At 39.5% G+C, this 22,916-nt stretch overlaps 1 protein-coding gene and 1 long non-coding RNA gene across 4 annotated transcripts in view; one reads left to right on the forward strand and one right to left on the reverse strand.

Annotated features, from left to right (window-relative positions):
• The window catches only part of LOC120860724 (CUB and sushi domain-containing protein 3), a 1,429,922-nt gene that overhangs the window by 960,642 nt on the left and 446,364 nt on the right, over positions 1–22,916 (reverse strand). The window lies entirely within an intron of this gene.
• LOC120860726 lies at positions 10,612–15,902 on the forward strand. Its single transcript, XR_005720413.1, has 2 exons — positions 10,612–10,700; positions 15,847–15,902. It is a non-coding gene; the product is annotated as an uncharacterized LOC120860726 (long non-coding RNA).

Here is a 22,916-nt window from a genome sequence, read left to right on the forward strand (position 1 = left end):
CATTTTGGCTATTTAGGTTGTATTATGGTTCCATACAAATTTTAAATTATTTGTTCTAGTTCTGTGAAAAATTTCATGATAACTTAATAGAGATTGCATTGAATCTGCAGATTGCCTTGAGTAGTATGGTCATTTTAACAAAACTGATTTTTCCAATACTAGAATATGGTATATCTTTCCATTTGTGTGGTCTTTAATTTCTTTCATTAATATCTTATAATTTGGGAGGACAGGTCTTTTGTGTCCTTAGGTAGGTTTGTACCTAGGTATTCTACTAATTTTGGCATGTAAATAGGATTCTTTCCTTAATTTCTCTGTTTGATATCATGTTGTTAGTGTATATAAATACAGTAAATTGTATCCTGCAACTTTACCAAGTCCACTGATGAAATCTAGTTGTTTTCTGGTGACACCTTTAGGATCTTCTATGTACAGTATCACATCATCTGTAAAGAGTGAGTTTCACTTCTTTTCCAATTTGGATCCCTTACTTTTCTTCTCGGATTGCTGCGTCTAAGACTTCCAAAACTTTGTTGAGTAAAACTGGGAAGAGTGGGCATCTTTGTCTTCTGTCTGATTGTAGAGGAAAGCTTTCAGCTTTTCATCATTGTGGATATTAGCTGTGGGCTTGTCATATATGGTCTTTATTATATTTAGGTATGTTCGTTCTCTCTATGCCCAACTTCTGGAGAGTTTTTATCATAAATGATCTTTTATTTGATCAAAAGTTTTCCTGAATCTATTGAGATAATCATATGACTTTTATTTTTCAACTTGTTAATATGGTATATCACAATGACTGATTTGCAGATATTAAAAATTCTTTATATCCTGAGATAAATTTCATTTGATCATGATGTATGACCTTTTTAATGCATCGCTGAAGTTGTCTGGCTGGTATTTTGTTGAGGATTTTTGCATCTATGATCACCACTGATGCTGGGCTGTAATTTTCTTTTCTTCTGATATCTTCTGATGCTGGGCTGTAATTTTCTTTTCTCGTGATCTTTGTTTGATTTTTGGTATCAGGGTGATGGGGGCCTCATAGGATGAATTCAGAAGTATTCTTTCCTTTTTTTGGAATAGTTATGAAAACTATTTTTGGAATAGTTTCCAGTAAGTGCCAACTCTTCTTTAAATGTTTAGTAGAATTTTAGTGGGGCCTAGTCATGTGTGTCAGGCAGAACCCAAGAGGGGGCCTGGATCTAATTTTGGCTTGCTGGTAGGCAGTCAGTCCTGATTCTGGGACTGTTGCCCACCCACTTACAGGTGAAGCTATGTCCTGGAGTTAGTGCTGGAGTACTAGCAGGCAAAGCTGGTTCCTGGAGTCTGGCTGCAGGGCTCATGTATCCAGAGAGATTTTGAGATAATTGAGAGTGGGGAGGGTTATCCTGGTTCCTGACACAGTTGTGTATGGCCTGGGGTTTCCTAAGGTTATATTGGTTTGCTAATGGGCAGAGTGACCAGGACTCACTTGGTCCCAGAGCAGGGTCTAGCCTGCATTGGTGGACTTGGTTCCATCAGCTGTGGGATCATAGCTTTCTTGCTTCTAATGTCTCCTCCATGGTGGGTGAGACTGATCTAGAGTTTTGTGCAGGCTTCCTTGTGGTAGGGGAGCTGGATCTTGGCCCTCTAGTGCGCAGGATTGTATCTAAGGGCATGGAAGTATTTAGGCAGACTGTCTGCTAACCAGTAGGGCTGTGTCCCTGCCCACTTAATTTAGGTGCCAGTGTTTACAGGCAATTGGGTGGGGCCAGTTCTCAGCATTAATGATCCAAGATGACAGTCATCAGCAGTGTTCACAGAGTTGAATGTTCCTAGATATGTCTGCCACCACTGTCTACATCCCCAGGTTGAGCCACAGCCACCTTCTCCTCCCCAGGAAACTCTCCAAGACCAGCAAGTAAGTCTGGCTCAGGCTCCTATTAAATTACTGCTTTTGCTTGAGTCCTGGTGCATGTGAGATTTTGCGTGCACCCTTTAAAAGTGAAGACTCTATTTCCCCTAGTCCTGTGTGGCTCCTACAATTAAGCTCTGCTGCTCTTTAAAGACAAATGTTCTGGGGACTCATCTTCCAAGTGCCGGACATCCAGGTGGGAAACCTGACATGGAATTCAAAACTCTAAGTCCTAAGGAAGAACCTCCTCAATATAATTATTCTCCAGTTTGTGAGTTACCTACTAAGAGGATACGAAATCTGATTATATCACAAGTCTGCCACTCCTGCTTATTTCATGGTTTCTTCTATATATCTAATTATAGAAGATCTTTTCTGGTAGATTCCAATCTTTTTCCATCAATAGTTGTTCTGCAGATTGTTGTGATTTTGGTCTACTTGTGAGAGGAGACAAGCTCAGGGTCTTTCCATTCTGTCATTTTGGCCATTCTGCCTCAGATTTTTTGAGGTTAACTAACAGAAGTGGCTCAGAGAAGGCAATGGCACCCCATTCCAGTACTCTTGCCTGGAAAACCCCATGGGCAGAGGAGCCTGGTAGGCTGCAGTCCATGGGGTCGCTAAGAGTCAGACACGACTGAGCGACTTCACTTTCACTTTTCACTTTCATGCATTGGAGAAGGAAATGGCAACCCACTCCAGTGTTCTTGCCTGGAGAATCCCAGGGATGGGGGAGCCTGGTGGGCTGCTGTCTATGGGGTCGCACAGAGTTGGACATGACTGAAGCAACTTAGCAGCAGCAGCAGCAACAGAAGTGGCTTCATAATTTCCCCTGCATCTCCAGGCTCTCTCTCAACCTGCAGTGCCAGGCCACTCATTCACTGCATCCAGTACCTTGCTGTTTGGATTACTATGGTTTTGTAATATAATTTGAAGGCAAGGAGTGCAATATTTCCAGCTTTGTTCATTTTTCTTAGGATTGCTTTAACTATTTGGGATCTTTTATGGTTCCATAAGATTTTAGCATGTTTTGTTCTGTTTCTGTGAAAAATGTCTTGGTAGTTTTGAAAGAGATGGCCCCAAATTTGTACACTGATTTGGGTAATACAGATATTTTAAACATTAATTACTTTAATCCATGAACACAGATTATTTTTCAATTTCTTTGTGTCTTCTTCATTTTCATTCAACAATATCTTCTTTGATTTCTTTCAACAATGTCAAAACCTGTACAGTTTTTAGCATCCAGGTCTTTCACCACCTGGGATAAACTTAGTCTTAGGTATTTTTTGTTGCTGTTGAAAATGAAAATGGGATTGTTTTCTTAACTTCTCTATTAGCATATAGAAATACAACAGATTTTGTATGTTGATTTTGCACCCTGAATCTTGATCCTTTTATTATTTCTAATAGTTTTTTGGTGGTGTTTTTAGGGGTTTATATATGTATATATATATATATATATACACACATATATAAATAATCATGACATCCACAAATAGTGACAGTGTCTAATGCTGTAAGTTTCAGTTGGAGGGCTGGGAATATAGCCACTGTCTCTGCTGTTCTCTTGCTTTCATCTCTATGTGTTTAAGACCACCTACTTTTAGATATAGAGATGTATGAAATTCTTTAATGTACTAGTGTGTGTTGGGCACAGGCACCTTTTTTGCCTTGTAGATACTTTTTATCGGTTATAGCTTAAAGAAAAAGACAAAGTTAGTTTTTCACTCCATCATGTTGCTGACATCAGTCTGAAATAATTTTTCTATTTATCATCTTACAATTTATCTTTTGCTAGCGTGGTTTCCTACTGTATTGTTCCTCCTTCATTTATAAGTCATCACTCAACCAGTCTCATTTCTGTGAAGTTCTTCCTATAAAATGTCTTTTAATTTTCTGAGAGATTATCAGAATTTTCAAGTGATAACTTCTATTTTCTCTATTCAAAGATATTAGTCATTAATACCATTCATCTGTATTTATTTGCTGTAAACTAATTTATTTTCCCTTAATTGGAAAAATTATATATATATATATATATATATAATCTCTGGTTCCTGAGCCTTTTCTAAACCCAGCTTGAACATCTAGAAGTTCTCAATTCAAGTAATGCTGAAGCCTAGCTTGTAGGATTTTGAGCACAACTTTAATGGCATGGGAAACAAATGCAATTGTCTTTAATGTTCTTTAGCACTGCTCACAGGTCAAACTGATAAAACTCACTGGACCATAGAGAAAGCAAGGGAATTCCAGAGAAACATCTACTTCAGCTTCACTGACTACAGGAAATCCTTTGTCTATGTGGATCTGTGACAATAAGCTGTGGAAAATTCTTAAAGAGACAGGAATACCGGACCATCTTACCTGTCACCTAAGAAACCTGTATGCAGGTCAAGAAGCAACAGTTGTAAGTTTACATGGAACAACAGACTGGCTCAAAATCGGGAATGGAGTACAGCAAGAATCTATACTATCACCCTGTTATTTAACTTATTGAGTTCAGTTCAATCACTCAGTCGTGTCTGACTCTTTGCAACCCCATGAACCACAGCACGCCAGGGTGCCCTGTCTATCATCAAGTCCTGGAGTTCACCCAAACTCATGTCCATTAAGTCAAAGATATCATCCAACCATCTCATCCTCTGTCATCCCCTTCTCCTCCTGCCCTCAATCTTTCCCAGCATCAGGGTCTTTTCAAATGAGTCAGCTCTTCGCATCAGGTGGCCAAAGTAGTGGAGTTTCAGCTTCAGCATCAGTCCTTCAAATGAACACCCGGGACTGATCTCCTTTAAGATGGACTGGTTGGATCTCCTTGCAGTCCAAGGGACTCTCAAGAGTTTTCTCCAATACCACAGTTCAAAAGCATCAACATGTGAAATGCCAGGCTGGGTGAATTACAAGATAGAATCAAGATTACTGGGAAAAATATCAGATATGCAGATGATACCACCATAATGGTATAAATCAAAGAGGAACTAAGGAGCTTCTTGATGAGAGTGAAAGAGGAGAGTAAAAAAGCTGGCTTAAAACTCAACATCCAAAAAACTATCATGGCATACAGTCCCATCACCTCATGGCAAATAGAAGGGGAGAAAAAGTATAAGCAATGACAGAGTTTCTTTTCTTAGGCTCCAAAATCACTGCGGATGGTGACTGAAGCCTTGAAATTAGAAGATGCTTGGTTTTTGGAAGGAAACCTATGACAAACCCATTTTGACGGCAATGTTCCTTGGTCAGAGCTACGGCTTTCCAGTAGTTATGTATGGATATGAGAGTTGGACCATAAAGAAGTCTGAGTCCTAAAGAATTGATGCTTTTGAACTGTTGTGCTGGAGAGGAGTCTTCAGAGTCCCTTGGACAGTAAAGAGATCACACTAGTCAATCCTAAAGGAAATCATTCTGAATATTCACTGGAAGGACTAATCTTGAAGCTGAAGTTCGAATACTTTGGCCAATATTCTGATGTGTAGCGCTGACTCATTGGAAAAGACCTTGATGTTTGGAAAGATTGAAGGCAAAAGGAGAAATGGTTGGAGAGCATCACCAATTCAATGGAAATGAACTTGGGCAAAATCCAGGAGATAGTGAGAGACAGGGACACCTGGCGTGCTGCAGTCCATGGGGTTGCAAAGAGTCAGACACAACTTATCAACATACTTAAAACCAGACAGTATAAACTGTTTACAAATACAAGGCACATTTATTAAACTCATAGCATGCAAAAACATTACTAAGAAATGATCTACAAACAAATATACACATTATTCTTAAGTAAACAGGGAGACCACTATTATTAACAATATCTATTCCCTCACGTAGGTGTCTATCTCCATTAGCCTAAGGCTGTATATTGTCGCCCTGCTTATTTAACTTATATGCAGAGTACATCATGAGAAAGGCTGGGCTGGAAAAAGCACAAGCCGGAATCAAGATTGCTGGGAGAAATATCAATAACCTCAGATATGCAGATGACACCACCCTTATGGCAAAAAGTGAAGAGGAACTAAACAGCTTCTGGATGAAAGTAAAAGAGGAGAGTGAAAAAGTTGGCTTAAAGCTCAACAGTCAGAAAACGAAGATCATGGCATCTGGTCCCATCACTTCATGGCAAATAGATGGGGAAACAGTGTCAGACTTTATCTTATGGGGCTTCAAAATCACTGTAGATGGTGACTTCAGCCATGAAATTAAAAGATGCTTACTCCTTGGAAGAAGTGATGACCAAGCTAGATAGCATATTCAAAAGCAGAGACATATTTTGCCAAGAAAGGTCCATTTATTCAAGGCTATGGTTTTTACAGTAGTCATGTATGGATGTGAGAGTTGGACTGTGAAGAAAGCTGAGCACTGAAGAATTGATGCTTTTGAACTGTGGTGTTGGAGAAGACTCTTGAGCGTCCCTTGGACTGCAAAGAGATCCAACCAGTCCATCCTAAAGGAGATCAGTCCTGGGTGTTCCTTGGAAGGACTGATGCTGAGGCTGAAACTCCAATACTTTGGCCACCTCATGTGAAGAGCTGATGCATTGGAAAAGACTCTGATGCTGGGAGGGATTGGGGGCAGAAGGAAAAGGGGACAAAAGAGGATGAGATGGTTGGATGGCATCACTGACTCGATGGATATGGGTTTAGGTGAACTCCAGGAGTTTGTGATGGATAGGGAGGGCTGGCCTGCAGCAATTCATGGGGTCGCAAAGAGTCGGATACGACTGAGCTACTGTACTGAACGGAACTGAAACAGTACCAAGGTCTCAATCAAACAAAAGAACCAAATAAACAAATAAAAGGAAGAGTATAAAACACAAAAATTTTTCCGGTGTTGTATTTATACCCTTCTTCCCTGACAAAAACACCAAATAATATAAATTTATTTAAGTTCCTTAGCATATTTCACAATGAGCTTTAATTCTGTACATTCAGTTCAGTTCAGTTCAGTTCAGTCACTCAGTCATGTCCGACTCTTTGCTACCCCATGAATTGCAGCACGCCAGGCCTCCCTGTCCATCACCATCTCCCGGAGTTCACTCAGACTCACGTTCATCGAGTCAGTGATGCCATCCAGCCATCTCATCCTGGGTCGTCCCCTTCTCCTCCTGCCCCCAATCCTTCTCAGCATCAGAGTCTTTTCCAATGAGTCAACTCTTCGCATGAGGTGGCCAAAATACTGGAGTTTCAGCTTTAGCATCAGTTCTTCCAAAGAAATCCCAGGATGATCTCCTTCAGAATGGACTGGTTGGATCTCCTTGCAGTCCAAGGGACTCTCAAGAATCTTCTCCAACACCACAGTTCAAAAGGATCAATTCTTTGGCGCTCAGCCTTCTTCACAGTCCAACTCTCACATCCATACATGACCACAGGAAAAACCATAGCCTTGACTAGACGGACCTTAGTCGGCAAAGTAATGTCTCTGCTTTTGAATATGCTATCTAGGTTGGTCATAACTTTTCTTCCAAGGAGTAAGCATCTTTTTATTTCATGGCTGCAGTCACCATCTGCAGTGATTTTGGAGCCCGAAAAAATAAAGTCTGACACTGTTTCCACTGTTTCCCCATTTTAAACTTGGCATGCACTCACAATGACACCTAGCAGTTTAGAGAATAAACATATGTCTTATCTATTTCAGGGAGGTCCTCTCATCTATCGGTGAAGGAAATAGCAGATCATAGGAAACCTCTGGATCCCACTGTCTGCAAGCCTGAAATACCACTCCATTCTCCATTTCAGTGCCCACTCAGTTTTATTGCTAGCCCTGTCTGCTAGTCTTAAAACAGCAATATGGGATTTGAACTAACATTTTAGTTAAAACTAAGTAAATAAATAAACTAACATTTTAATTTCCATTAATGTAAAATAGCATTTATTTTAACAGCTAAATTAAATTAAATTAAATATTATATTTTTTCTTAAGTCTATCAGGATTCTGTTTCATTTCAGGGGATATAAATCTGACTTCTTGTTTAGTCCCTAAAGTCATATCCAACTCTGCATACCACCAGGTGACTCTGTCCATAGGATTTCCCAGGAAAAAATACTGGAGTGGGTTGCCATTTCCTTCTCCTGGGCATCTTCCCCACCCAGGGATCAAACCTGCATATCCTGCTTGGCAGGCAGATTCTTTACCACTAAGCCACCTGAGAAGCCCCCAAATCTGACTTATGGTAGCTGTCATGAATAGAAATACCTTGTTCTCATTCAGTAAGATGTCCAGAGGTGGGCAGTACAGGGCTAATATAATTGCTTAAGGTGCCTTAAACTTTTGCATTCATTAATTCCCTTGTCTCTGATACTCTGGCTCTTCCTGAGCTCACTGAAGACTGCACTACTTTCTTGCCCTCTTGTAGGGAGGCAAGGTCACGTGATGAATTCAGACCAAAAGACCAAGAGCAGAGGTCTTCTGTAACTTTCAAACTGCTGCTGCTAAGTCATGTCTAACTCTGTGCGACCCCATAGACGGCAGCCCACCAGGCTCCCCCGTCCCTGGGATTCTCCAGGCAAGAACACTGGAGTGGGTTGCCATTTCCTTCTCCAACGCATGAAAGTAAAAAGTGAAAGTGAAGTCCCTCAGTTGTGTCTGACTCTAAGATAGTAAAAAGTCCCTTCATGGCCCTCTTAATCTCTCCTCCTCTCCTCCTGACTTAGAAGCCTTGGGCTGTAATTGCACTTATAGAATAGCTGCTGACTAGATCCCCTAGCCACTGTTTAAAAGGCAGCTATTGTCGCTCAGCTGGTAAAGAATCCGCCTGTAGTGTGGGAAACCTAGGTTCGATTCCTGGGTTGGGAAGATCCCCTGAAAAAGGGAAAGGCTACCCACTTCAGTATTCTGGCCTGAAGAATTCCATGGACTGTATAGTTCATGGGGTTGCAAAGAATCGGACATGATCAAGTGACTTTCTCTTGTACTTCACTTGTACAGAAGGACTGCCTGCCCTAGAGAGGACCTGTTATTGCCTGCAATTTACCTAGCTACCACTAAGTGGAGAGTAAATGTAAATTCAGCTTTTAAAAAAATAAACAGACAAATAAACCTTTGTTTATTAAGCCACTGAGATGTCAGGGTTGATTTGTTTTATTCCACATCTAAGATCTTGACTGATACATGATGGTGGTTTGCAACCTCATGCTTGCAGTAAGATAACAGCCACTCTTTTAGCCATCACTGCTGCATTTCAGGCAAGAAAGTAGTGGAGGAAAGTGAAGGGAAAGTTTTGCCAAAGGAAATGTTGGGCAAGGGTGCTTTTTCAAAATTCCTCTCCTAAACTCAGTGAACTGTAAATGAATTTTACTGGCAAAAATTCTTGGAATGTTGGAAGGTGAATATACTTAACTGAACACTCTGACATTCCCAAACTAGTAAGAAACAATTAGCATAAAGCAGTCAGCCAGTAGTATGTGCCACAAACAATGGAAATCTTCTAGAAAAAAAGTTGTTTCCAATTTTTTCTGGGACTTTCTAATTTTCAAATTCTTCTAAATAGTTCTTTCTTGATCTTTCTAAACTTCCAATATTCTTGGCTAGTATCCTCTTATCCTATCCAACAGAGGGCAGACAGCCTGAAAACCACAATCACAGAAAACTAACCAAACTGATCACAAGGATCATAGCCTCAAAAAACTGAATGAAACTATGAATAATGCCATGAAGGGCCACCCAAGACAGACAAGTCATGGTGGAGAGTTCTGACAAAATGTGGTCTACTGGAGAAGGGAATGGCAAACCACTTCAGTATTCTTGCCTTGAGAACTCTATGAACAGTATGGAAAAAGGAAAAAGATATGACACTGAAAGATGAACTCTCAGGTCAGTAGGGGCCCAATATGATACTGAAGAAGAGCAGAGAAATAGCTTAGAAAAGAATGAAGAGGCTGAGCCAAAGCCAAAACAACACCCAGTTGTGGATATGACTGGTGATAGGAACAAAGTCAGATGCTATAAATAACAGTACTGCATACTGGAACATGGAATGTCAGGTCACTGCACTGAGGTAAATTGGAAGTCGTCAAACAGGGGATGGGGAGAGTGAATATCGACATTTTAAAATCAGTGAATTAAAAGACCAGAATAAGTGAATTCATTTCAGATGACCATTAAATCTACTGCTGTGGGCAAGAATCCCTTAGAAGACATGAAGTAGCCCTAATAGTCAACAAAAGAAACCAAAATGCAGTACTTGGGTGCAGTCTCTAAAACAACAGAATGACCTCTGTTCATTTCCAAGGCAAACCAATATCACAGTAATCCAAGTCTATGTACCAACTACTAATGCCAAAGAAGCTGAAGTTAAACAGTTCTATGAAGACCTACAATGCTCTCTAGAACTACCACCAAAAAAGATGTCCTTTTCATTATAGGGGAGTGGAATGCAAAAGTAGGTAGCCAAGAGATACCTAGAATAGCAGGCAAGTTTGGCCTTGGAATACAAAATGAAGCAGATCAAAGCTTAATAGGCTTTTGGCAAGAGAAGTCACTGGTCATATCAAACACCCTCTTCCAACAACACAAGAAAGACTCTATACATGGACATCACCAGATGGTCAATACCGAAATCAGACTGATTATACTCTTTGCAGCTGAAAATGGAGAAACTCTATACAGTCAGAAAAAAACAAGACCAGGAGCTGACTGTGGCTCAGATCATGAACTCCGTATTGCAAAATTCAGACTTAAATAGAAGAAAGTAGGGAAAACCACTACATCATTCAGATACAACCTAAATCAAATCCCTTATGACTATACAGTGAAAGTGAGAAATAGATTCAAGGGATTAGATCTGATAGACAGAGTGTCTAAAGAACGATGGATGGAGGTTTCTCACATTGTATAGGAGGTTGTGATAAAGACCATCCATTCCCAAGAAATGCAAAAAAGCAAAATGGTTGTCTGAGGAGGCTTTACAAATAGCTAAGAGAAGATGAGAAGCAAAAAGCAAGGGACAAAAGGAAAGATATATCCACCTGAATGCAGAGTTCCAAAGAATAGCAAGGAGAGATAAGAAAGCATTCCTCAGTGATCAGTGCAAAGAAATAGAGGAAAACAACAGACTGGGAAAGACTAGAGATCTCTTCAAGAAAATTAGAGATACCAAGGGAACATTTCACAAAAGATGGGCACAATAAAAGGTAGAAACTGTATGAAGCTAACAGAAGCAGAAGATACTAAGAAGAGGTGGCACAAATACATAGAACTGTACAAAAAAGATCTTCATGACCCAGATAACCATGATGGTGTGATCATTCACCAAGAGCCAGACAACCTAGAGTGTGAGGTCAAGTGGGCCTTAGGAAGCATCAATACGAACAAAGCCAGTGGAGGTGATGGGATTCCAGCTGAGCTATTTCAAATCCTAAAAGATGATGCTGTAAGTGTTGCACTCAATATGCCAGCAAAATTGGAAAACTCAGCAGTGGCCACAGGGCTGGAAAAAGTCAGTTTTCAATCCCAAAGAAAGGCAACACCAAAGAATGTTGAGACTACTACACAATTGCACTCAACTCACGTGCTAGCAAAGTAATGCTCAAAATTCTCCAAGCCACACTTCAACAGTACCTGAACTGAGAACTTCCAGATGTTGAAGGTAGATTTAGAAAAGGCAGAGGAACCAGAGATCAAATTGCCAACATCCAATGGATCATCAAAAAAGCAAGAAAATTCCAGAAAAAAAAAAACATTTACTTCTGCTTCACTGACTATGCTAAAGCCTTTGACTGTGTGGATCACAACAAACTGTGGAAAATTCTTGAAGAGATGGGAGTATCAGACCACCTGACCTGTCTCTTGAGAAATCGGTATGCAGGTCAGGAAACAACAGTTATAACTGGACATGGAACAACAAACTGGTTCCAAATTGAGAAAGGAGCACGTCAGGGCTATATATTGTCACCCTCCTTATTTAACTTATATGCAGAATACATCATGAGAAATGCTGGATAAAGCACAAGCTGGAATCAAGATTGCCGGGAGAAATATCAATAACCTCAGATATGCAGATGACACCACCCTTATGGCAGAAAGCGAAGAGGAACTAAAGAGCCTTCTGATGAATTGGAAAGAGGAGAGTGAAAAAGCTGGCTTAATTCTCAACATTCAAAAAACTAAGATCATGGCATCTGGTCCCATCACTTCATAGCAAATAGATGGGGAAACAATGGAAACAGTGACAGACTTTGTTTTCCTGGGTTTCAAAATTACTGCAGATAGTGACTGCCACCAAGAAATTAAAAGATGCTTACTCCTTGGAAGAAAAGCTATGACCGGCTTAGACAGCATATTAAAAAGCAGAGACGTTATTTTGCCGACAAAGGTCGGTATAGTCAAAGCTATGGTTTTTCCAATAGTCATGTATGGATGTAAGAGTTGGACCATAAGAAAAGCTGAGCAGTGAAGAATTGATGTTTTTGAATTTTGGAACTGGAGAAGACTCTTTTAAGTCTCTTGGACTGCAAGGAGATCATTCAATCCTAAAGGAAATCACTGAATATTCATTAGAAGGACTGATACTAAAACTGAAGCTCCAATACTCTGGCCACCTGATGCAAAGAATGGACTCATTGGAAAAGACCCTGAAGCTAGGAAAGACTGAAGGAAGGAGGAGAAGGGGATGACAAAGGATGAGATGGTTGGTTGGACTTGAGTTTGAGTAAGTTCCAGGAGTTAATGATGGACAGGGAAGCCCAGCATGCTGCAGTCCATGGGGTTGCAGTTGGACACGACTGAGTGACTGAATGAACTGAACTGATCCTCCCTGATGATGTGGCCTCTCCTTGTTTCCACAAAACCTCTCTTTCTGCATTCTCCCCCGTTCTCTCTTACTACGGTCTCATTAGTTCCTAATTTCTCTTTTTCCCCATATCCCAAAGTTGCTCCTTCTTATCTGTTTTATTATCCCACTCATTCCCTTTGAGCTCATATATTTTAACTGCTTTATTCCGTATGGTTCCCCAGAATTATTCCTGCTCAAATTATAAATCTATTCTACCCACAATGTCTCATTCTTTGGACAGTCAATATTTAAACAGCTAAATGGTTTTCACCCATCAATTTCATTTTCCTCTATATTTTGAGACATGCTCAATTCCTGCTTCTCTTTTATCCCATCTTACCGCCAATGGATTTGCAAATACCAAATTATTTCTAAGTTAAATTTAAATCATTCTGCTAATCTTCAACCTGGGTATAACTTGACTGATTAATATTCTTTTCATCACTCACAAGGGCCTCCTCAAACCTTATGAGTTAGCATTCTTGTCTATAAATATTAGCTTCATCCTCACACAACAGGCTTAATGATAATTCAAATTTCAAATTTGACTATGTAACACACCTGTTTAGAATAATTGTGGTGTTCATCTACTCAATTAACCTTCAGAATAAAAGCCAAATATATTAGGAAGATATGCCAAGATCTTCATAATCAGTATACTCCCTGGAATTTTCATGGACCAAATAACACACTATCATTTATCCACATGATAGTTCTTTGAGCTTTTGAGACAAAATATAATATTTAAACTCAGAGATTTTACATTTGTTTTTTTCATGAGTCTCTCTCATTTTTGCACACCTTATAAGTAGATTCACTGACTTCCTTCTTCATAGACTATGTTTTCAAGGATTTTTCAATCACAAAAAGACTCCTAATACAGTTAAGTGTAGTAAAGTGTAGGTTTCCTCACAGCCTTGAAAGATAGAGATAGCATCTTGTTACAGAGGATGTGTAGGCAATTCTTACTGTCCAGTATCAAAGATACAGGTTTCCTCAACTCAGGTTTTCTCTCATAATGGGACCTACCACACATGCAGCTGTTACTTGGTCCTCTTTGTGTCAGTCTGTGTGAAATGGGGTAGGAAAGATTGACACAAACCTGAAGTTCACCCTGTTGCTGTGCCATAATTAATAAATAAAGGCCTTTGAATCTGACGTAGGGGTCTTGTGTTTTCTCCTGAATACATTAAAATATGGGATTCTAACCTGTTAGGTGACAAACATAATACAATTTCTGACCCTTCACAGTTGACAGGTTCTTCCCTAGGGAATGTTGTCTAATTTTGGTTCCTATGGCCTCCAGTCTTGTCATCCTAATTAATTAAAAGCCTTGCTTTAAGACTTTGCTGGATTGTACTCCCTACATGAAGTTTCGCTTAAGTTCGTGAGCCAGTGTCTTCCTCCTATATTGACTCATATATGCTTTATACATATCTATAAGAATCTCTCAGGGAATTGTTGATTATAGAGGTTTATTCTTGCAAGACTGTGATCTTGCTAAATATTATGCTTATTATGCTTCTTTTTGACTATGTATTCTGTACACTAGTATGTAGTAAACACTAGATGAAACTCCCTAAAAAATAAACTTATTGCTAGATTATCTTACATATGTTCTCTGCAAAATGTAATTTAAAGTGTGCACACAATCGTACATACAAAGAATATTTTGGTTTCTATTGGTGTATCATCACCAGTCTCTTTCTCCTAACATGAAATTGTAATGCATTATTAATTCCATCTTCTGAAGAAAGTTGCCTGTAATTATAATTGTCTTTCTAAAAAAGAAAATGCGACAGCTGCACCTACTCTGAAAATGGATCCTTGGAGAATGTAATTAAGTTATTTCAATTTGGAGCTGAATATTATCAAGAGCTATGGGATGCACAACCTTAAGTCAGACCTTTCCAGCAGGTTTTTAATAGTATGTCATTTGCAGAAACCTAGATAACTAGAAAATTAGAATGTAAAATTTTGCCTGCTCCAATCAGAACATTAATGAATTGAATTATGTACCATATAATCTTTCACACTATAGTTAGTTAGAACACTTGGTAGACCATATAGCTGAGACCTTCAAGACCTTGTGTTTACTACTTTTGTGACATCCCTTAGAGTTTTATTTACTTTGTTTCATGGCCATGGAGTTTCTCTATAAACAAAAATACTGGACAAATGTTTCTTAATCTGAAAGGAAAGCCATTATAAATTGTTAATCTCTCCAGAAAAGTTTATTACAAGGACACGCACATTTTTCTGTATATTATGCTTTCCTATATATATAAGTAAAATATTTTATTTTGTTGACTATTGGGCTTCCCTAATGGCTCAGATGGTAAAGTGCCCACTTGCAATGCGGGAGATCAGGGTTCAATCCCTGGGTTTGGAAGATCCTCTGGAGAAGAAAATGGCAATCCACTCCAGTACTCTTGCCTGGAAAATTTCATGGACGGAGAGCCTGGTAGGCTACAGTCCATAGCCATCATACAACAAGAGAGTCCAAAATGCAGTACTTGGATACAATCTCAAAAAGGACAGAATGAACTCTGTTCTTTTCCAAGGAAAACCATTCAATATCACAGTAATCCCAGTCTATGCCCTGACTGATAATGCTGAAGCTGAAGTTGAATGGTTCTGTGAAGACCTACGAGATCTTCTAGAACTAACACGCAAAAAGATGTTCTTTTCATTATAGGGGAGTGGAATGTAAAAGGAGGAAGTCAAGAGATACCTGAAGTAATAGGCAAATTTGGCCTTGGAGTACAAAATGAAGCAGGTCGAAGGCTAACAAGTTTTGCCAAGAGAAGGCACTGATCGTAGCAAACACCCTCTTCCAACAACAAAAGAGAAGACTCTACACATGGACATTACCAGATGGTCAATATTGAATCAGATTGATTATATTCTTTATTATAATCTATATTTAATATAGATTAATTTAATATAATCTATAATATAAGCCAAAGATGGAGAAGCTCTATACAGTCAGAAAAACAAGACTAAGAGTGGAATGTGGCTCAGATCATGAAATGCTTATTGCCAAATTCAGAATTAAATTGAAGACAGTAGGGAAAACAACTATACCATTCCAGTATGACCTAAATCAAATCCCTTACAATTATACAGTTGAAGTGAGAAATAGATTTATGGGATTCTGATAGACAGAGTGCCTGAAGAACTGTGGACAGAGGTTTGTGACATTGTACAGGAGGCAGTGATCAAGATCATCCCCAAGAAAAAGAAATGCAAAAAGGCAAAATGGTTTCCAAAGAGGCCTTATAAAGATGAGAAAAGAAAAGATTCAAGATGCAAGGGACAAAAGAAAAGATATATCCATTTGAATGCAGAGTTCCAAAGAGCAGCAAGGAGAGATAAGAAAGCCTTCCTCAGCAATCAGTGCAAAGAAATAGAGGAAAATAATAGAATGGGAAAGACCAGAGAGCTCTTGGCAAAACTATTAGCCTTTGCCGTGCTTCATTTTGTATTCCAAAGCCCAACTTGCCTGTAACTTCAGGTATCTCTTAACTTCCTACTTTTTCTACAATGCAAAAAAGCAAAATGGCTGTCTGAGGGGGCCTAACAAATAGCTGTGAAAAGAAGAGAAGCCAAAAGCAAACGAGAAAAGGAAAGAGATATTTGAATGCAGAGTTCCAAAGAATGGCAAGAAGAAATAAGAAAGCCTTCATCAGTTATCAGTGCAAAGAAATAGAGGAAAAGAACAGAATGGAAAAGACTAGAGATCTCTTCAAGAAAATTAGAGATACCAAGGGAACATTTCATGCAAAGATGGGCTCAATAAAGGACAGAAATGGTATGGACATAATAGAAGCAGAAAATATTAAGAAGAGGAGGCAAGAATACACAGAAGAACTGTACAAAAAAATATCTTCATGACTCAGATAATCACAATGGTGTGATCACTCACCTACAGCCAGATATCCTGGAATGTGAAGTCAAGTGGACCTTAGGAAGCATCACTATAAACAAAGCTAGTGGAGGTGATGGAATTCCAGTTGAGCTATCTCAAATCCTAAAAGATGATGCTGTGAAAGTACTGCACTCAAATATGCTGGCATATTTGGAAAACTCATCAGTGGCCACAGGACTGGAAAAGGTCAGTTTTCATTCCAGTCCCAAAGAAAGGCAATGCCAAAGATTGTTCAAACTACCACAAAATTGCACTCATCTCACACGCTGGCAAAGTAATGCTCAAATTTCTCCAAACCAGGTTTTAACAGTATGTGAATTGATAACTTCCAGATGTTCAAGCTGAATTTAGAAAAGGCAGAGGAACCAGAGATCATATTGCCAACATCTGCTGGATCACAGAAAAAGCAAGAGAGTTCCAGAAAAACATCTACTTCTGCTTTATTGACTACACCAAAGCCTTTGACTGTGTGGATCAAAACAAACACTGGAAAATTCTGAAAGAGATGGGAACACCAGACCACCTGACCAGCATCCTGAGAAATCTGTATGCAGGTCAAGAAGTAATAGTTATAACTGGACATGGAACAACAAACTGAGTCCAATTTGGGAAAGGAGTACGTCAAGGCTGTATATTGTCACTCTGCTTAATTAATTTATATGCAGAGTACCTCATAAGAAATGCTGCAGTGGATGAAGCACAAGCTGGAATCAAGATTGCCGAAGAAATAACAATAACCTCATATATGCAGGTGACACCCTTATAGCAGGAAGCAAAGAACTAAAAAGCCTTTTGATGAAAGTGAAAGAGGAGAGTGAAAAAGTTGGCTTAAAACTCAACATTCTGAAAACTAAGATCATGTCATATGGTCCCATCACTTCATGGCAAATACATGAGGCAACAATGGAAACAGTGACAGACTTTATTTTGAGGGCTCCAGAATCACTGCAGATGATAACCTCAACCATGAAATTAAAATCACTTGCTTCTTGGAAGAAAATTTATGACCAACCTAGACAACACATTAAAAAGCAAAGACATTACTTTGCCAATAAAGGTGCATTTAGTCATCATTATTGTTTTACCAATAGTCATGTATTTATGTGAGAGTTGGAGTATAAAGAAAGCTGAGGGCCGAAGCACTGACGCTTTTGAACTGTGGAGTTGGAGAAGACTCTGAGAGAGTTCCTTGGACAGCAAGGAGATCCAACCAGTCCATCCTAAAGGAAATAATTCCTGAATATTCATTGGAAAGACCGATGCTGAAGCTGAAACTCCAATAGTTGGGCCACCTGATGCAAAGAACTGACTCATTGGAAAAGATCATGATACTGGGAAAGATTGAAGGTGGGAGAATAAGGGGAAGACAGAGTCTAATCCTTCATAATTTAAAATCTAAGATAACTTAAATTATAAATTAAAGCCAGAAGACAATGTTATAACACTCAGAAGATCAACATTAAATATAGACCAGATAGAGGGGGTTTTACAATTATAAAATATAAACTTTCCTTTGATCTTAAAAAGCATAGAAAAAGTGTAAAACCCAGAGAGAGTAAGCATTTGCATAAGCTAATCCAAAAATTTAGCTTTAGTGGTAGAAGTACAATGTGGTATATATAATAATACTTTTATTTTTAAAATATTAAATGATCTTTCTTTTTTTTGAGTTGTTCCTTCTTATGTATTTTTTTAATTTAAATTTATTTTAATTGGAGGTTAATTACTTTACAATATTGTATTGATTTTGCCATACATCAACAGGAATCTGCCACAAGTGTACATGTGTTCCCAATCCTAAACCCCACTCCCACCTCCCTCCCCGTACCATCCCTCTGAGTCATCCCAGTGGACCAGCCCCAAACCTCCTGTATCCTGCATCGAACCTGGACTGGTGATTTGTTTCTTATATGATATTATACATGTTTCAATGTCATTCTCCCAAATCATCCCACCCTCTCCCTCTCCCAAAGAGTCCAAAAGACTGTTCTATACATCTGTGTCTCTTTTGATGTCTCATATACAGGGTTATCACTACCATCTTTCTAAATTCCATATATATGCATTAGTATACTGTACTGATGTTTTCTTTCTGGCTTACTTCACTCTGTATGATAGGCTCCAGTTTCATCCACCTCATCAGAACTGATTCAAATGTATTCTTTTTAATGGCTGAGTAATATTCAATTGTGTATATGTACCACAGCTTTCTTATCCATTCATCTGCTGATGGACATCTAGGTTGCTTCCATGTTCTGGCGATTATAAACAGTGCTACGATGAACACTGGGGTACACGTGTCTCTTTCAATTCTGGTTCCCTCGGTGTGTATGCCCAGCAGTGAGATTGCTGGCTCATAAAGCAGTTCTATTTCCAGTTTTTTAAGGAATCTCCACAATGATCTTTCTTCATATAACATTTATAGATAAAATTTGAAGCAAATTTTATCTCATTAAAGCATATTCTTATACAGTGGATTAGAAATGAATGGATGATAATAGAACTACGTTGATGTTGTCCACTTGCTAAGTCATGTCCAACTTTTTGGAACCCCATGAACTGCAGTACACCAGGCTTCCCTTCATTATTTCCTGAATTTTGCTAAAACTCATGTCCATTGAGTTGGTGTGCTTTCCAACCAGCTCATCCTCTGTCATCTCCTTCCCTTCCTGCTCTCAAGCTTTCCAATCATTGGGGTATTTTCTGACGAGTCAGTTCCTCACATCATGTGGCCGAAAAATTGGAGCTTCAGCTACAGCCTTAGGTCTTCCAGTGACATTCAGGGTTGATGTCCTTCAGGACTGATTGGTTTGATCTCCCTGCTGTCTAGGGACTCTCAAGAGTATTCTCCAGCACCACAATTCACTCCAGCATGACAATAAAAAGGCATCAATTCTTTGGCGCTCAGCCTCCTTTTGGAGATGGCAGTGGCACCCCATTCCAGTACTCTTGCCTGGAAAATCCCATGGATGGAGGAGCCTGGTAGGCTGCGGTCCATGGGGTCGCTAAGAGTCAGACATGACTGAGTGACTTCACCTTCACATTTCACTGTCACGCATTGGAGAAGGAAATGGCAACCCACTCCAGTGTTAATGCCTGGAGAATCCCAGGGACAGGGGAGCCTGGTGGGCTGCCGTCTATGGGGTCACACAGAGGTGGACATGACTGAAGCGACTTAGCAGCAGCAGCAGCCTCCTTTACGGTCCAACTCTCACATGACTACTGGAAAAAACCATAGCTTTGACGATATGTACCTTTGTCAGCAATGTTTCTGCTTTTTAATATGTTGTCTAGGTTGGTCATAGCTTTTCTTGCAAGGAGCAAGTGTCTTTTAAGTTCATAGCTGCAGTCTCCATCTACAGTGACTTTGGAGCCCAAGAAAATAAAGTCTTTCATATTTCCATTGTTTCCCCATCTATTTGCCAAGAAGTGATGGGACCAGATGCCATGATCTTAGTTTTCTGAATGTTGAGTTTTAAGCCAACTTTTTCACTCTCCTCTTTCACTTTCATCAAGAGGCTCTTTAGTTCTTCTTTGCTTTTCTTTGGGTGATGCCATCTGCATATCTGAGGGTATTGTTATTTCTTCTGGCAATCTTGATTCCAGCTTGTGCTTCATCCACCCCAGCATTTTGCATGATATACTCTGCATATAAGTTAAATAAGCAGGGTGACAATATACATCCTTGACATATTCCTTTCCCAATTTGGAACTAGTTCATTGTCCCATGTCCAGTTCTAACTGTTACTTCTTGACCTGTATACAGATTTCTCAGGTGGCAGGTCAGGTGGTCTGGTGTTCCCATCTCTTTAAGAATTTTCCACAGTTGGCTGTGATCCATATAGTCAAAGGCTTTTGGCTTAGTCAATAAAGCAGATGTTTTTCTGGAACTCTCTTGCTTTTTCTATGTTCCAATGTTGGCAATTTGATTTCTGGTTCTCTTTTCTAAATCCAGCTTCAACATCTGGAAGTTCTCAGATCACATACTGCTGAAGCCAAGCTTGGAGAATTTTGAGCATTACTTTGCTAGCATGTGAAGTGCATGCAATTGTTTGGAAGTTTGAACATTCTTTGGCATTGCCCTTCTTTGGGACTGGAATGAAAATTGACCTTTTCCAGTTCTGTGGCCCATGCTGTTTTCCAAATTTGTTGCAAACTGAGTGAAGCACAAAGGAGACACAGATGTATAGAACAGTCTTTTGGACTCTGTGGGAGAGGGAGAGGGTGGGATGATTTGGGAGAATGGCATTGAAACATGTATAATATCATAAATGAAACGAGTTGCCAGCCCAGGTTCAATGCATGATACTGGATGCTTGGGGCTGCTGCACTGGGATGACCCAGAGGGATGGTACAGGGAGTGAGGAGGGAGGGGGGTTCAGGATGGTGAACACGTGTATACCTGTGGCAGATACATGTTGATGTATGGCAAAACCAAAACAATATTGTAAAGTAATTAACCTCTAATTAAAATAAATAATTTTTATTTTTTAAAAAAGCATCAAATTTTAGGGTTTGAAATAGCTCAGCTGGAATTTCATCACATCCACTAGCTTTGTTCGTAGTAATGCTTCCTACTTGACTTTACATTCCAAGATATCTAGCTCTAGCTTAGTGACGACACCATCATGGTTACCTGTCATTAAGAAATTTTTTTAATAATTCCTCTGTGTATTATTGCCACTTCTCTTAATCTCTTCTTCTTCTGTTAGGTCCTTGCTATTTCTGTCCTTTATTATGCTCATCTTTGCATGAAATTTTCCTTGGCATCTCCAATTTTCTTGAAGACATCTCTAGTCTTTTTCCCATTCTATTGGTTTTACCTATCTCTTTGCACTGTCTACTTAAGAAGGCTTTCCTATCTCTCCTTGTTATTCTTTGGAACTCTGCATTCAGTTGGTATATCTTTCCTTTTCTCCTTTTTTTTCTGCTTCTCTTCTTTTCTTAGCTATTTTTAAGGCCTCATTAGACGCCCACTTTTCCTTCTTGCTTTTCTTTCTCTTGGAGTGGTATTGGTCACAAACTCCTGTACAATGTTACAAACCTCCATCCAAAGTTCTTCAGGCATTCTGTCTACCACATCTAATCACTTAAATCTATTAATCACCTCCACTGTATAATTATAAGGGATTTAATTTAGATTGTACCTGAATGGCCTGGTGGTTTTCCCTACTTTCTCCAATTTGAGATAGAATTATAAACTATGGTTATAACAACACTCACCCTTTTGGGTTATTCTCAGAAGACATTCCTAGACTAGACATTACTAGTCTAGGAAGAAATGTCTAGGATGACATTCCTAGCAAGAGAGTTCCAAAAAACATCTATTTCTGCTCTATTGACTATGCCAAAGCTTTTGACTGTGTGGATCACAAAACTATGGAAAATTCTGAAAGAGATGGGCATTCCAGACCACCTGACATGCCTCTTGAGAAACCTGTATGCAGGTCAGGAAGCAACAGTTAGAACTGGATGTGGAACAACAGACTGGTTCCAATAGGGAAAGGAGTATGTCAAGGCTGTATATTGTCACCCTGCTTATTTAACTTATATGCAGAGAACATCATGAGAAAAGCTGGGCTGGAAGAAGCACAAGTTGGAATCAAGATTTCTAGGAGAAATATCAATAACCTTAGATATGCAGATGCCAACATCTTTAATGCAGAAAGTGAAGAGGAACTAAAAAGCCTCTTGATGAAAGTGAAAGAGGAGAGGGAAAAAGGCTTCAAGCTCAACATTCAGAAAACAAAGATCATGGCATCTGGTCCCATCACTTCATGGGAAATAGATGGGGAAACAGTGGAAACAGTGTCAGACTTTATTTTTGGGGAGATCCAAAATCACTGCAAATGGTGACTGCAGCCATGAAATTAACAGATGCTTACTCCTTGCAAGGAAAGTTATGACCAACCTAGATAGTGTATTCAAAAGGAGAGACATGACTTTGCCAACAAAGGTCCATATAGTCAAGGCTATGGTTTTTCCAGTGGTCAGGTATGGATGTGAGAGTTGGACTGTGAAGAAGGCTGAGTACCAAAGAATTGATGCTTTTGTACTGTAGTGTTGGAGAAGACTCTTGAGAGTCCCTTGGACTACAAGGAGATCCAACCAGTCCATCCTAAAGGAGATCAGTCCTGGGTGTTCATTGGAAGGACTGATGCTGAAGCTGAAACTCCAATACCTTGGCCACCTCATGTGAAGTGTTGACTCATTTGAAAAGAACTTGATGCTGGGAGGGATTGGGGGGCAGGAGGAGAAGGGGACAACAGAGGATGAAATGGCTGGATGGCATCAACAACTCGATGGACATGAGTTTGGGTGAACTCCGGGAG

This window comes from Oryx dammah, unplaced genomic scaffold (assembly GCF_014754425.2).
Source record: "Oryx dammah isolate SB20612 unplaced genomic scaffold, SCBI_Odam_1.1 HiC_scaffold_11164, whole genome shotgun sequence".
NCBI classification, from domain to species: domain Eukaryota; kingdom Metazoa; phylum Chordata; class Mammalia; order Artiodactyla; family Bovidae; genus Oryx; species Oryx dammah.